Raw genomic sequence first — 13,324 nt, forward strand, 5'->3', positions numbered from 1 at the left:
ATCAGTTGTTGAGTTTTCTGTATATACAAAAATCTGGGCTAGCTGCTATAGATATAGACACATACACGAGAGATGGCTTCTGCCTATAAGAAGAAACAGGCAGTAGCCAACTGTCTGAATTCATTCATTTAGCAAATATTTATTGAGTGTCTACTCTAGATCAGGCAATATTCTAGGAGGTTATATCCTAGTTGGAGCAGAAAGCTATTAATTAAACAAATTTAAAAGGTTGTTCCCCTTTATGATTAGTGCTGTGAAGGAAATGAACAAAGTGATGTATGTACCTGCTATGTGTGAGCCATGTAATTGCTGTTATTTGACCAAGGGAAGCTTAAAAGATACTCTCTAGTAGAGACATGTAGTGAGATATTAAAGTCAAGCTTGGCCGGGCTTAGTGGCTCATGCCTGTAATCCTAGCACTTTGGGAGGCCCAGGCAGGAGGATTGCTTGAGCACAAGAGTTTGAGACCAGCCTGGGCAACATAGTGAGAACTCATCTCTATAAAAATTTTAAAAATCAGTCAGGTGTGGTGGTGCATACCTGTAGTCCCAGCTACTCAGGAGGCTGAGGTGGGAGGATCACTTGAGCCTGGAAGTTCAAGGCTGCAATGAGCTGTGTTGTGCCACTGCATCCTAGCCTGGGTGACAGAGGGGAACCCTGTCAAAATAAATAAATGAATAAATACAGGAAATCTTCAAAACCTATTTAAGCCACTATGGTTGAGTTATTAAGCAAAATTACCAAATACATCATTGGTCTATGACATAGTTTCTCAACCTTGGCACTACTGACATCTTGGGACAGACAATTATTTGTGGCAAGGGCTGTCCTGTGCATTGTAGGATGCGCGGCAACATGCCTGGCCTCTACTCAGGGATGCCAGTGGCACCCCCTTCTCAGATGTAACAAGCAAAACTGTCTCCAGGCATTACGAAATGTCTCCTGTGGAACACAATTACCTCTGGTTAAGGAACACTGGTGTGTGGGGAAAAATGTTCCGAATGCCAACTAGGGACCCTAGAAATATATATTCTGTCCTTCAATGTCCTCACCCAAGAGTCTCAGAGGGCTTCTTTTCCTCCTTGTTCTTATGTTTTCTGTCTAACCTTAACCCTGCATCAGATACTTCATTTTCCTCCTCCCCTCAGCTTCCTAGGGGAGAAAGGGCAGGAAAAGCAGCTTCAGGGAAGCTGCTTTCCAACTGGAGCAAGTCAACCCCAAAGACAGGAGAAGTGGGGGACCTGAGTGGTGTTGCCATCACAGGCAAAGTTTGCCTCTTGATTCATTTTGCTAAGGATCCACACGCCCCCGCCCCAGTCACACTCCACACAGAGCCCTGCGGCGACATTTACTCATGCAGTCATGGGTTCGTGTGCCCCATCGCAGGCCATGAAGAACATGGTTTGTATCAGCTTACTTTCTGCTCTTCTGGATGATTGAGGGCAGCCACATGGGATCTTCTGGAGGTGCCCAGCACTTGCTTCTTGGTCCTATATCGAGGCCTGCTTACTGTTAAGAGCAAAAGAGACCAAGATGTTGGCTGAGCACGGTGGCTCACACCTGCAATTCCAGCATTTTGGGAGGCTGAGGGGGGTGGATCACCTGAGGCTGGGAGTTTGAGACCAGCCTGATCAACATGGAGAAACCCCCTCTCTACTAAAAATACAACATTAGCCGGGCATAGTGGCACATGCCTGTAATCCCAGCTACTTGGGGGGCTGAGGCAGGAGAATCGCTTGAACCCAGGAGGCGGAGGTTGTGGTGAGCTGAGATCGAGCCACTGCACTCCAGCCTGGGCCACAGAGCAAGACTCCACCTTCAAAAGAAAGAGACCAAGATGTGAGCTGAGTGGTGAAGATAAAATCTGGATGTGGAACTGTAGTGATGCAAAGGCAGAGGGGAGCAGGGGAGAGGCTGGAGGTGACCACTCAAGACCTTTAGGAGACAGAAAACTGCACAGAAGACTGTCTGCCCAAGGCCTAGGGCCCAGCTTTGCCCAGGGCATTGAAACTTAGAGTACGAAGCAATGTTATAAAGCAATTTTTTTTTAGTTGTGCAAGTGTCAAATGCTGTAAATGAAACAAAATCAGGCAATGTGATAGTGCCTGTTTGCTGGGAGGATTTCCGGGAGAAGGTGGCTATCACTTTACAATGAAAGGTCAGAGAAGGTATCTCCGAAGAGGTGGCATTGAGGTTGAAACAAAATGACAGGAAGGAGCCTTCCACACAAAGATTCTGGGGAGAGGCAGAGGAAATAATGAGTTCAAAGGCATGAAGGCTGAATGAGCGTGGGGCATGCAAGGCAGAGAAACAGCAGGTAAACAGTGGGGTAAGAGAAAAAGGCAGGCCTTGGATCAAGTAGGGAGAGACACATTATAGAAAGAGCAAATGATCCTTACCCTGATGGGCTGTCTCAGCTCTTTGCAGTCCCTCTCAGTAGCAGACACCCACCTGTGCTTGATAGTTTTCACCCTGTTTCATAACATTGCACCTACTCAGAAACCACTGTCTCTTTGTATCTGTGATCACTTAGAGTCCATCAGCTTGGTGCTGACTTTCTTCTCTTCATGTAGACAGCTGTGTTATAAAAGACCCAAAGGGAGAGGGACAAAACCTAAAAAGGCTACTTTGGGGTATATATGAGCTTTGGAATTACCTATCTTCCTGCCAGGAGGTGAGGAGGGAAGAGTTCACAGTTGGCGTGTCCCTTGAGCAAGAGAAGATAACTCGCTCCTGCTGGTTCTGCAAGGTTTCAGCAGTGATGGTTGTTTTGTAGTAGCTCTGAACTTGCCAAGAAAAATGCATTGTTTAAAACAAGCCATTCATTTTGAGAAAGGCTATTGTGTAATAATTTCTTTTTCTTCACCCCTTCATCCACAACCACGCAGAGACCATGGTCATCAAAATAACAGGTCTTTTTTATTTTTACTTAGGGGATCCCAATTTTTCTCCTGTGGCTATGAACAAGGGAAAATATAGCAAAGGGAATGCTGATTGGTTTATTATGCAAGTCTGTAGCTGGGATGACTATAAAACAATGAACATTATTTTCATAAACTACATGAAAACCAGTGTCTTATATTAAGCTTACGTAATTACAGCTATGTCATTCTTTATGTTCCCATGTCAATGTTCTCTGCTTCAGATGCCCCTCCAAGAGGACAGGAATTGGACCCACTTTGGGTAGCCTTGTACAATGCAACCCAGCACCCAGCAACGTCCTGAAGAGCCTGCTGACTGCTCTGGACGAAGCGGAGCAGGGCTCTTCCTCCCTCCACTGGAAGGTGGTGGGCAAGAAGCATCAGTGCTTCTGGTATTTGACTCAGTGAGACCCAGATATTGTAGATCTGCCATCAAAAATATTTGTAAAGCCGTTTGCACCACTATTATCCTTCTGCTCCTTTTAAAACCTAACAGGCAGGCCCAACTTGGAGACTTCCAAGAATGAAACACCACCTTCAGAAAACGTGGTAATTGATAGAAGAGTCTGGTGCTACTGCATGATGCATTCCATACCCTCTGGGCTCCTCTCTCTAGTTCTTTAGCCTAGTCTCTCTCAAGCTATGATGAGAAAGGCACTGATTATTTCAAAATGGTGCAAATCACGTGTTGTTTAAAAAACAAGATAAATCCCCCAAAAACAAAAAAAATGAAGTTGTCAAAGACACTGGAATGAAATTTCTGAAGAACCAATCTTTTCCCACTGTGTCTCTCCATCAAAAGGAAAAGCTAGGCAAGCTTGTTGAAATGATCAGCTCCTATGTGTTCAGCCTGAGTATAGGGTAGCAGGAAACTGCACCCTAATTTTAGTGTTCTGCATGGACTCTCATTACTGCCCAAGCACATGGCTCTCACATGCATAAGTCTTTCTTGAGTACTGGTTGCTAACCCTCCTCCACACTTGGTTTGCAGAGGATATTTCCAGAGTTAGAAGGGTCTTCCAGAATTTCAGAAAAAGACCACCAGATATTCAATAAACCGTGGTTTTTCTAAAGGAATTGATGGGTTGTCTGTCAGCCAACATTTGGACAAGCTGAGTCTAAGGTTGGCCCTGTAGCTCAGGAGTTGGGTTTCTACAGTGCCTGCTCTCTAATTCCTTTTTGTGTTGTTCATCTCTTCTAATAAACTTTGGGCATAGGTTCAGCAAGTGAGAGGCAGGATAACGGAATGGTAAACACACGGCCTCTGAAGCCAGGCTATCATATTGGGACCTGACTCTGACACCATCTCTGTGACTTAACTTCTCTAGGACTGAGCTGGCTCACCTGTAAAATGGATCACAATAGGGCCAACATCATGAAGATGTTGATGAGCTAAATTAGTTAAGTGAAAAGCAGTTAGAACAGCACTTGACTCATCGTGTGTCCAATGTGTTAGCTCTTCTTAATAGGGGTGCTCTACTGCAATTACTGAAAAGGGCTTTATTGTGGCAGCTCATCTGAAGAATTTAGAGGCCTATACCTATGGTGGGTTCCCAGTCTTTGGCCGGCTCCTGGGATACATCTCGGAAGATGAATGTGGGAGCGTCTGAATTCCTCTTTCTCTAATCTCTCAGGTTGGCTACTTCATTTTTGAGTAGAGCCCCTTCAAACACATACATTTTTTTCCCCATTATGTCTGTTATTGTTCCTGGTGATAAGGAGTGTGTTTTTGGCTCAGCTCCATGGTTGCCCTATCTATTAATATATCTTTTCTCCATTGCCAGGGCAGGAAGCCTGAAAACTACACTTTCCAGACTCCTTTGCCTACTGCTTCTTGTTAGCTTCTGCCAATGGGAGGCTCTGGCAGAAGATTGGAAGGTGGGAGGAAAGTTGAAACAAGGTTTTTCCCTTCAGCTTCTGGGGGTGTCTCCAGCTATGCAAAGGGCAGCATAGTGTCATAATGGCCCGGTTGTGGTTGCCATTTTCCCATTTACTCTTTCAGACCTAATCACTGCAGTGTTTCCCTGCTCATCTTTGAGTAACATGACTTCTCTTTATGACTCTTCTCCTGTTTGTATACTTACTGCTGTTTTCTGAAACCACTTCCTGGTTGACAGGAATCATTGTTTAAAGACTTTAGATGCTCAAAGAATTTTGCTATTTGCTATACAAAATGACTTAAATCTCTAAAATCCTTGTTTTAAAAAATCTTAAAGGCTGGGTATGGTGTGGCTCACACCTGTAATCCCAGCCCTTTGGGAGGCCGAGGCAGGAGGATCACTTGAGACCAGGAGTTCGAGACCAGCCTGTGCAACATAGGCAGACCCCTGTCTCTACAAAAAAAAATTAAAAATGATCTCAGTGTGGTGGCGCACATCTGTAGCCCCAGCTACTTGGGAAGCTGAGATGGGAGAATCGCTTAAACCCAGGAGATGGAGGTTGCAGTGAGCTGAGATCATGCCACTGTACTGCAGCCTGGGTGACAGAGCAAGACTCTGTCTCGAAAAACGACAACAACAACAAAAAACTTACAAACAAAACCTATCAAAACTCACACGAACACACATGGACAAGTGAACAAACATTACAGATTAAAATGAAAGAATATGCCAGATACACTTTATTAGTTATCTGTTGCTACATAACAGATTATCCTTAGACAGTGGCTTAGACAGCAATCATTTATTATTTCTCATGGTTTCCGTGGGTAAATAATTTCAGAACAGCTTGGTTGGATGGTCTTGGCTCGGAGTCTCCATGAAATTACAGTTAGATATCAGCTGGGGCTGCAGCCGTCTAAAGTTTTGACTGGGGTTGGAGGATCTACTTTTCAAAATGGCTCACTCTTGGGGCTGGCAAGTCAGTGCTGGCTGTTGGCAGGAGGTCTCAGTTCCTTTCTATGTGGGCTTCTCCACAAGGCTGCTTAAGTGCCTCATGGCGTGGCAGCTGGCGTCCCCCAAATAAAGTAATCCAAGGGACTAAGGAGGAAACTGCAATACCTTTTATGACTTATCCTTGGGAGTCAAATTTCATTAATTTATTCATATTCTATTGGTTACACAAAGCCAGCCCTGATTCATTGTGCAAAGTGACTACACACAGGCACATATACCAGGAGTCAAGTTCACTGGAGGCCCTTTTGGAGGCTGGATCCCATGTGCATAGTCACTGTGTATGCATGAGATGATAAGCGCGTAGTCTGAGTGAAGATGAGACATGGAAAACTCTCCTCTTCAAACAAGGGGCCAGGAAAGTTATAGATTTCAAGAGTTCCTTGAAGGAGAAAGAAGGAATGAAAGAAGGACCATGAGTCCTTCAGGTTTCCGTGTAGCCCGTGAAAAAATATAACAAGCTAATGATATGTTGAGCTAGTTGTTCTGAAAGGCATAAACAGGATGTATTCAGTTGCTTCTTTTCTCTTTCCCTTTTGTTTTAGCCACCATTTTTTCATTCTCTCTTATCTGCATTGCTATGGATGTGTCTGTTGCTTTGTTTCTAACCATTGGTAGGTACTCCATGACATGCAGCCAACAATTTTATGCCTCTACTCACCAGGAATACACACGCATGCTGCCTAGGAGGAGTTTCTGAGGGAGAAAGGCATTAGCAAGAAGTAGCCCAGAGAAGTGTTGGCATTAGCAACACCTTTATTTATTTTAAAGTTAGAACATGCAACTACATATGTGTGAGGTGGTAAGGACTGGAAATGTTCTTTACTCAATAATCATCTGTGCCAGGCACAGTGCCAGATACTGTGGGAGGTTCAAAGATGGGTGAGACATAGTCCCTGACCTCAAGGAACGTATGGTTTAAAGACAAAATGGATCAGCAGTTCTCTAATTGGGATACAAAATTAAGAACAACAAGAGGTTATTGAGGGGCATCCCAATAATTCTGACCAGGGGATCAGGGAAGTGTTCATGCAAGGTTGAGCCTGAGAAGGATCTTGAAGGAATAGGACATGCAAGGGTGGATGGGAGGCGCTGGGGTGGAAGTGCAATATATTTTAACCTGGAAGAACTAAATGAGCAAAGGCATCGAATAGAGGAGGGGTTGCATGGGTTGAAGGAGCAAGAAGGAAGTCAGTACGGCTGTAGCACGTGCGTGGGAAACATAGAGGGCTGTGGATGGGGAGAAGGCTGGCAAGATGAGATGGGACCAGATCCTGGTGAATCTTCGGTGTCACGCAGGGAGTCAGAGTCACTCAGCAATGATTCAGCAATGGGAAGGAAACGAAGGTTCTTAAAGGAGGGAAACGACATTTTCACACCCATGTGGAAATGGGAGAATTAATACCAGAGACACTGAGACCAAAATGTGTGTCTCTGGTTGAAGAAATTATGACTATTTTAAATTTTTCCCCTTTGAGTCACCTGCAGTTTCTAATTTTCCCATAGTGAATGTGGACATGTGGTGAAAATTTAAAAATAGAATACATAAAATAGTTTTTAAAGGGTAAGATACACATGGGGGAAAAGGAGGAGGCCAATGAGAGTGGAGTGTCTGCCACTGGTAAGGAGGAACCTGGCTCTGGAGGCCACAGGCTGGAGGCCAGCCAGGAGGAAGCTGGCAAAAAGGGGAAGGAGAGGATTTCATTCATATAGTCTCCCAATATCTGCTGAGTGTTTGCCTTGGGCTGGGCACTGTTCTAGGAACTTGCAATCATGTATTTGTGAAATGGCTGAGAAATGGAGAAACGGCTGCGTGCAGTAAAAGGATGGACAGGGAAGGCCTTTTTTTTTTTTTAGGCTATAAGAGATTTGAGTGTGTTTGTAAGCTCAGGGGAAGGAGCATGTGGAGAATGAAACACAAAATGTCAAAAACAATGGAAAAGATAAAAGATGAGGTCCAAGAGCCAATCAGAAGGAATACGATCAGGTTTGCAAATGCAGTGTGTATGTGTGTGTGTGTGTGTATCTGTGGCCCAGAAAATATCTAAATTAGAGAATGTATGAACATCTGTATAAATGTGTACACATGAGCACATTTTGGATTTGAATTTATAGTGACTCCTGAAGACAAAGATTTGGGCAGAATTGGAGGCATTTTTCTCTGCTATCTATAAAAGAGTCCAGGGGCTATTCAGAAATAGGAAACAATATACCACAACCCCAATAAACAAAGCAAGTGAGGAAATGCAGTTTTCCCCATGTTATGTTCCAAAGAGCAGAAAATATTACAAGAGGATGGGAGAAGAATGGTTACACAGGAAAACACGCTGCACAAAGGGTGCGGTGCAAAAGGTAGAAGGTGTGTGTGATACCAACATGACTGCCAGGCCGGCTGAGAGTATACAAGCCTCTGGGAGACCTGGCTGCCACATGGCTGGACCATCATGTCTCTGGACAGGGATTGATGGATGTGCCTCCCATGTGCTTTGATGTTCCTTATCCCCTTCAAAGTTGCCTGTTTTGAAGAATTTGTGTTTGGCCAGAGTTAAATGACCCACTTTGCTTGGGATTTCTCTCCCTGCCTCAGGGAGAGCGCAATCCAACTTGTTTCAGGTGACAGCCTGAGGAGACAAGCAGAGGACTTTGAGGACTATGAAAGCCATTTTTTATAGTCACTTGCTGAAGCTCAGCTGACCCTCCCAGGAAATGGAAAGACTGAGGCAGGCCCAGGCACTGCAGTCTGTGGCAACCGGGTCAGGAAGGTGCGCTGAAGTTAATTATCCAGCCTGGCATCCCCACAAGCTTGCTTGTTTGGTGTTGCTTCTTTCTTAATGAAGAAGAGACTCCCATGGTGGTGTCTTAATGTAAACAAAGCAATTTGTGACTTGATTAACAAATCAAGGATGGACAAACATGTCCTTTTCTCCCTTCTCCTCTTTACTAGGGACTTGGACTATTTTAAGGAGTGTCTCTCGATGTGAAAGGCAGTGGCTGCCTGAGGTTTGTCTGGTTTGGTGTCTTCCTATGTTTCTCCCTTCTTACCACTTCCACAGCAAGGGATTCATTCCAGGCATTCCATAGAGACTGAACCCATTCCTTCTGTGTCCTGGGAAATGTAAAGGTTGGAAATGCAACCCCCATTAAAAGCAATTCAACATGTGATTTGTCCAGGTGATGAGGTATGTAGCTAATATTAGTCACCATGATTTATCGAGAGAATAACTACCTGGTGATAGATTTTTCATGAATGTATCTCAAGTCATCTATCACTGTGACAATGAACTTTTCATATCTGGGCAGGCCTGTGATGGTTACAGAAACCAATAACTCCTTTAATAGAACTGCATGTCCATTAAATTACTGGAGGGAAAGGAAGAAAACAGGAAGGTCTTACAGCTAAAAAGGGCACAAAAAAGGGGAAAAAATAACAAAAAAAGATTCTATGACGAGACATTGTGAAAAATCAACACAAGGTTTTGTTTTGTTTTTTGTCCTTAGAAATTCATTCTACAATGTCTTCTTTTTCTCACAAACACCATCACCCCACGTTGAAATGAAGCTGCTGTCTCCTCTGAATACACACATGGACAAAGAAGGGCCCTGAGAAATTCCTAGTACACATACATCCTGAACCCTCAGGCCTCACTGGTGTGATGTATTCCCTTAACTAAACTGGTACAGTGCAAATAATGACTTGTGCTAGTTTTCTATTTGCAGTTTTAACAAATTACCACAAATTTGATGGCTTAAATAGTATGATTTTATTATCTTGCCATTAGTTCTGAAGGTCAGAAGTCTGACATTGTTTACCGGGCTAAAATCACTGGGGCGCATTTCTTTCTGAAGACACTAGGGAGGAATCAGTTTTCTTTTTTTTTTCTAGTTTCTAGAGGCTGCCCAAATTCCTTGGTTTCTGGCCTCTTCCTCTATCTTCAAAGCCAGCAAGGGTGGGTTGAATTTTCCCATCACATGACTCTGACCTCTTCTTGTTTCCTCTTCCACTTTTAAAGACCTTTGTTATTACATTGGCCACTAGGGATAATCCAGGATAAACTCCCTATTTTAAAGGCAGCCGATTTAGCAGTCTAATTCCACCTGCAACCTTAATTCTCTTTTTACCACATTAACTAACACATTTACAGGCAGGTTCCAGGGATTGAGTCACAGACATTTTTGCAAGGACATTTTGCTGCTTACCACAGGACTTAAATTTATTTGTTGTGTTTTTTCTTTGTGTTTCTTTGCCTCAAAATAGTAATAGAACAAGCAAAGCGAAGTGATCTCTTAAGGCAGGTTCCCCAAACAGATTAGCATTCAAAGGTCAGCTCTCGCTCTTGCTCCTTGCTGGCCTTAGGCAAGTTACTAACCTCTCTCCAAACCTCAGCTCATCATCTGTAAAATGGGGATAATACAATCCTCTTAAAGAAATTGTGAAGGAGATGGGATGATGTTTGTAAAGCTTTACCGTAACACCTAGCATGTAGTAAGTGCTCAATGAAAGTTAAAGTTTTTAAAAAGTTAGAGTAAATGTGGTGGGGTGGGAGTGATGAGAGAGAAGAGACAGTACAATCTAGATCTCTGTACCCTGAATCCCCCTAGATGGTTCAGCCTTCCTTGTTGCTCTCCATGGGTTGGATCCTGCTCATAGAAGCCTCTCAGGCTCTCTGGGTGGGTGAGAGAGGAAAAGAAAAGTTCAGCTGTCATCTTTGCCACCCTTGTTCTGTGGTTGCTGTTTTCTTTTCCTTTGCTGCCTCCTTCCATCGCTGGCCCTCCACTGCAGACAGGCCGGGGGATCGCAGCCTCGGTGCAGAGCTGGCTCAGGCTAAGTGTCCCGAATGGAAACTGCAGGAGCAGTGGGGAGACATGCAGCTGAGCCCCACCTCTGCCAGTTCACAATCACTCACTGAGCCAGCCCAGCACGGTCCAAGCCCTAAACTCCCCGAGGCATTTTGATTAGATTAGCCAGTGAGAGCCAGGGTCTTCCAGGACTAATTATGCCTGACTTTGCACAAAAGTCACTCCCTGCGAAGCCCTTGCCACTGCTCCTGGGGAGGGGAACCCAAAGTCCAGCTGACCCTTCCCCACCAGTGCAGGAGGACACTCTGGTGGTGATCAGGGCCTGAGAGGGACCCAAGGGATCTAATGCAGATGGTGGGAAAGCCTGACCTTCCAGAGCAGCAAGGTTACTTACTGGGTTGACAAAAAGGGCAAAAAGTGTTAGCATACAGTGTTGATAAGGATGCAGGGAATCTCTACATCCTTTGGGAAAGTAAACAAACATCTTCTCAAATGAAAAGCACGCATACATACCTTTCTGCCCAGCAATCCAACTTTGATCAAGCCTATTGTATTGAAGAAATTAAAATACTAGTACATAACGTTGTTTGAACAGGAATATTTATGAACACAGTACTTATACAGTACAAAAAAACCTTGAAAAACTTAAATATTCATCAATAGAAGGAATTATGTCACCATTTAAAAGGAGATATTTAACTATTACTCTTGAGGAATTTGGTTGCAGAGAAATACATATTACAATTTTGCAAAAATGAAACAAAGCGAAACCCAAAGCCAACCTCCATATATGTATGTGTGTATATGTGTGTAACAGCACGGGGAAAGGCATGGAAGAACACACGTCAGCCTGCTACCATTTATTAGTGGAGGGAGGATGTTTTCTTCCCTCTCTGTACTCTTGAATTGCTTCATTGTTTACAATAACTTCATTACATTTTTCAATGTTGGGTGAGGAATTTAAGATAAATGGTGGGAGTGAGCAGGGGCAGGGAAGAGAAGTTGTCAAGGAAGATAGAGGAGAAATCCCATGGTGGGAGAACCTGGCCACTCTAGTTGGGGGTTTGCAGAAAGCAAAAGCCAGGGGTCTGGCCTGGGCACTGAGGGGGATGGGGTGGAGTAGAGTCTGGGGATGCACACATTGTTGAGCGATCTGGCTATTTGAACTCAAGGAGCTTATCTAGAGCATCCTTTGAGAAGGCCAGAGAGGACGATGGATCACTGGGTAGTAGCCTGTAGTAAGAGGAATTTAAAACGCTTTACCATAAAGAATAACTGCTCCCAAAATATTAAAAGAATGAGGTTCTCAAGGTTATTTTGAAGAATTCGGTGAGATCCACCTGAGGAAATTAAATTAGTACTACCTAGCACGAGGTAACTGGCATGTTGTCCGAAAGAGCTTTACCTATACTGTCTCATTTGATACAAGGTACAATCCTATGAGGTAAGTATTATTATCATTATTTTACAGAGGAGGAAACTGAGGTATAGCGGGGTTCAGTACCCCGCCCATGGTCGTGCAGGTGGGAACAGGAGTGTTCCGGCTCCGAAGTCCTGGCTCTTGGAAGCCACACTAAAGGCTGCGTCCTTCCAGGGCGCAACTCTGGGCGCAAATGTTACACTCTCCTCCCCTCACCCGGTGGGGGTGGAGTGGGGAGAAAGGGCCTTCTCCGTGCGCATGCCGGGATGGCCGGAGTTCGGTGGGGCCAAGCTGAGGTTCCTCTCCTGGGGCTGGGCAGGATTTGGGCTAACTCTTCTCCCGCCGGCATTCGGGATTGGGGGCCGAGGCTGCCCAAGCGTTAACCTCCAAAAGGGCCCTGCAGGGGGTGCTTTCTCTACACTGTTCTTCTCTTGGGTAGTGGAGGGGTTGGTGGGGGAACCACAAGCTACAAGATTACAAAGTTCCTAGACTCCTTAGCCTAGGGAGGTACGATGATTTGGGACCGGGTGTGGAGGTGTGTGCGGGGTGGGGGGTGCGGTGTCTTCCGGAGCCCTAAGCTGGCGTCCTCCGCCGCTCCTTTCCATTCCTACCCCCCACCCCCAGCTCACCACTTCGTTTTCACGTCTGGGAGGGGAGCGGGGGGCGGTGATGGGGAGGAGACCAACGCTTTGATTTCCCCTGGTAGGTGTTCTGAGTGGCTAGGGATCCTTCCCTCGCGTGCCCCTGGGTCGGGGCGGTAGACAGCTCCAGAGGATGGACGGCCAGCGTGAAAGCTAGAGCTCGTGTATTGTAGGGAAAAGTGGGGGTGGCGGGGAGAGAATGGTTGAATACCTTCCTGATATTTGAGGGAGAATTCGGCAAGGGGGAAATCTCTGGCTCCATCTTTGCCTGACTCATCGGATTTCCTGGGGTGGGCTCCGGGAGAGGGCTCGGGGCTGGCGCTCCTGCCTCGGTCCGTCCAACCCCAAGACGCCAGGTCCCCGGCGGTCCTGGCCCTCTGGGGTACTGATTACAGTGGAAAGATCTCTGGGTCCGCAGAAGGAGAATTTGTGTCGAGATTCTTGTGCGCATTTTCTTCTCTGGGGGTTCTGAATGAAAATAAGTCCCAAGGTCGTCTTTGTCCCTTAGCTCTTGCCCAGAGCTCTATCTCCGTCTCCAAGCTTCTCCGTCATCTCCTTTTGTGTTTCAGGTGATCGCCCACCTCTCTTCCCTTCTAACCCTACTTCCGGATCTTTTTCCCCCTCGTTTCTCCCCGTGTCTCCCCTTTTCCAGGC

The sequence above is a fragment of the Gorilla gorilla genome, chromosome 5, assembly GCF_029281585.2.
Source record: "Gorilla gorilla gorilla isolate KB3781 chromosome 5, NHGRI_mGorGor1-v2.1_pri, whole genome shotgun sequence".
NCBI classification, from domain to species: domain Eukaryota; kingdom Metazoa; phylum Chordata; class Mammalia; order Primates; family Hominidae; genus Gorilla; species Gorilla gorilla.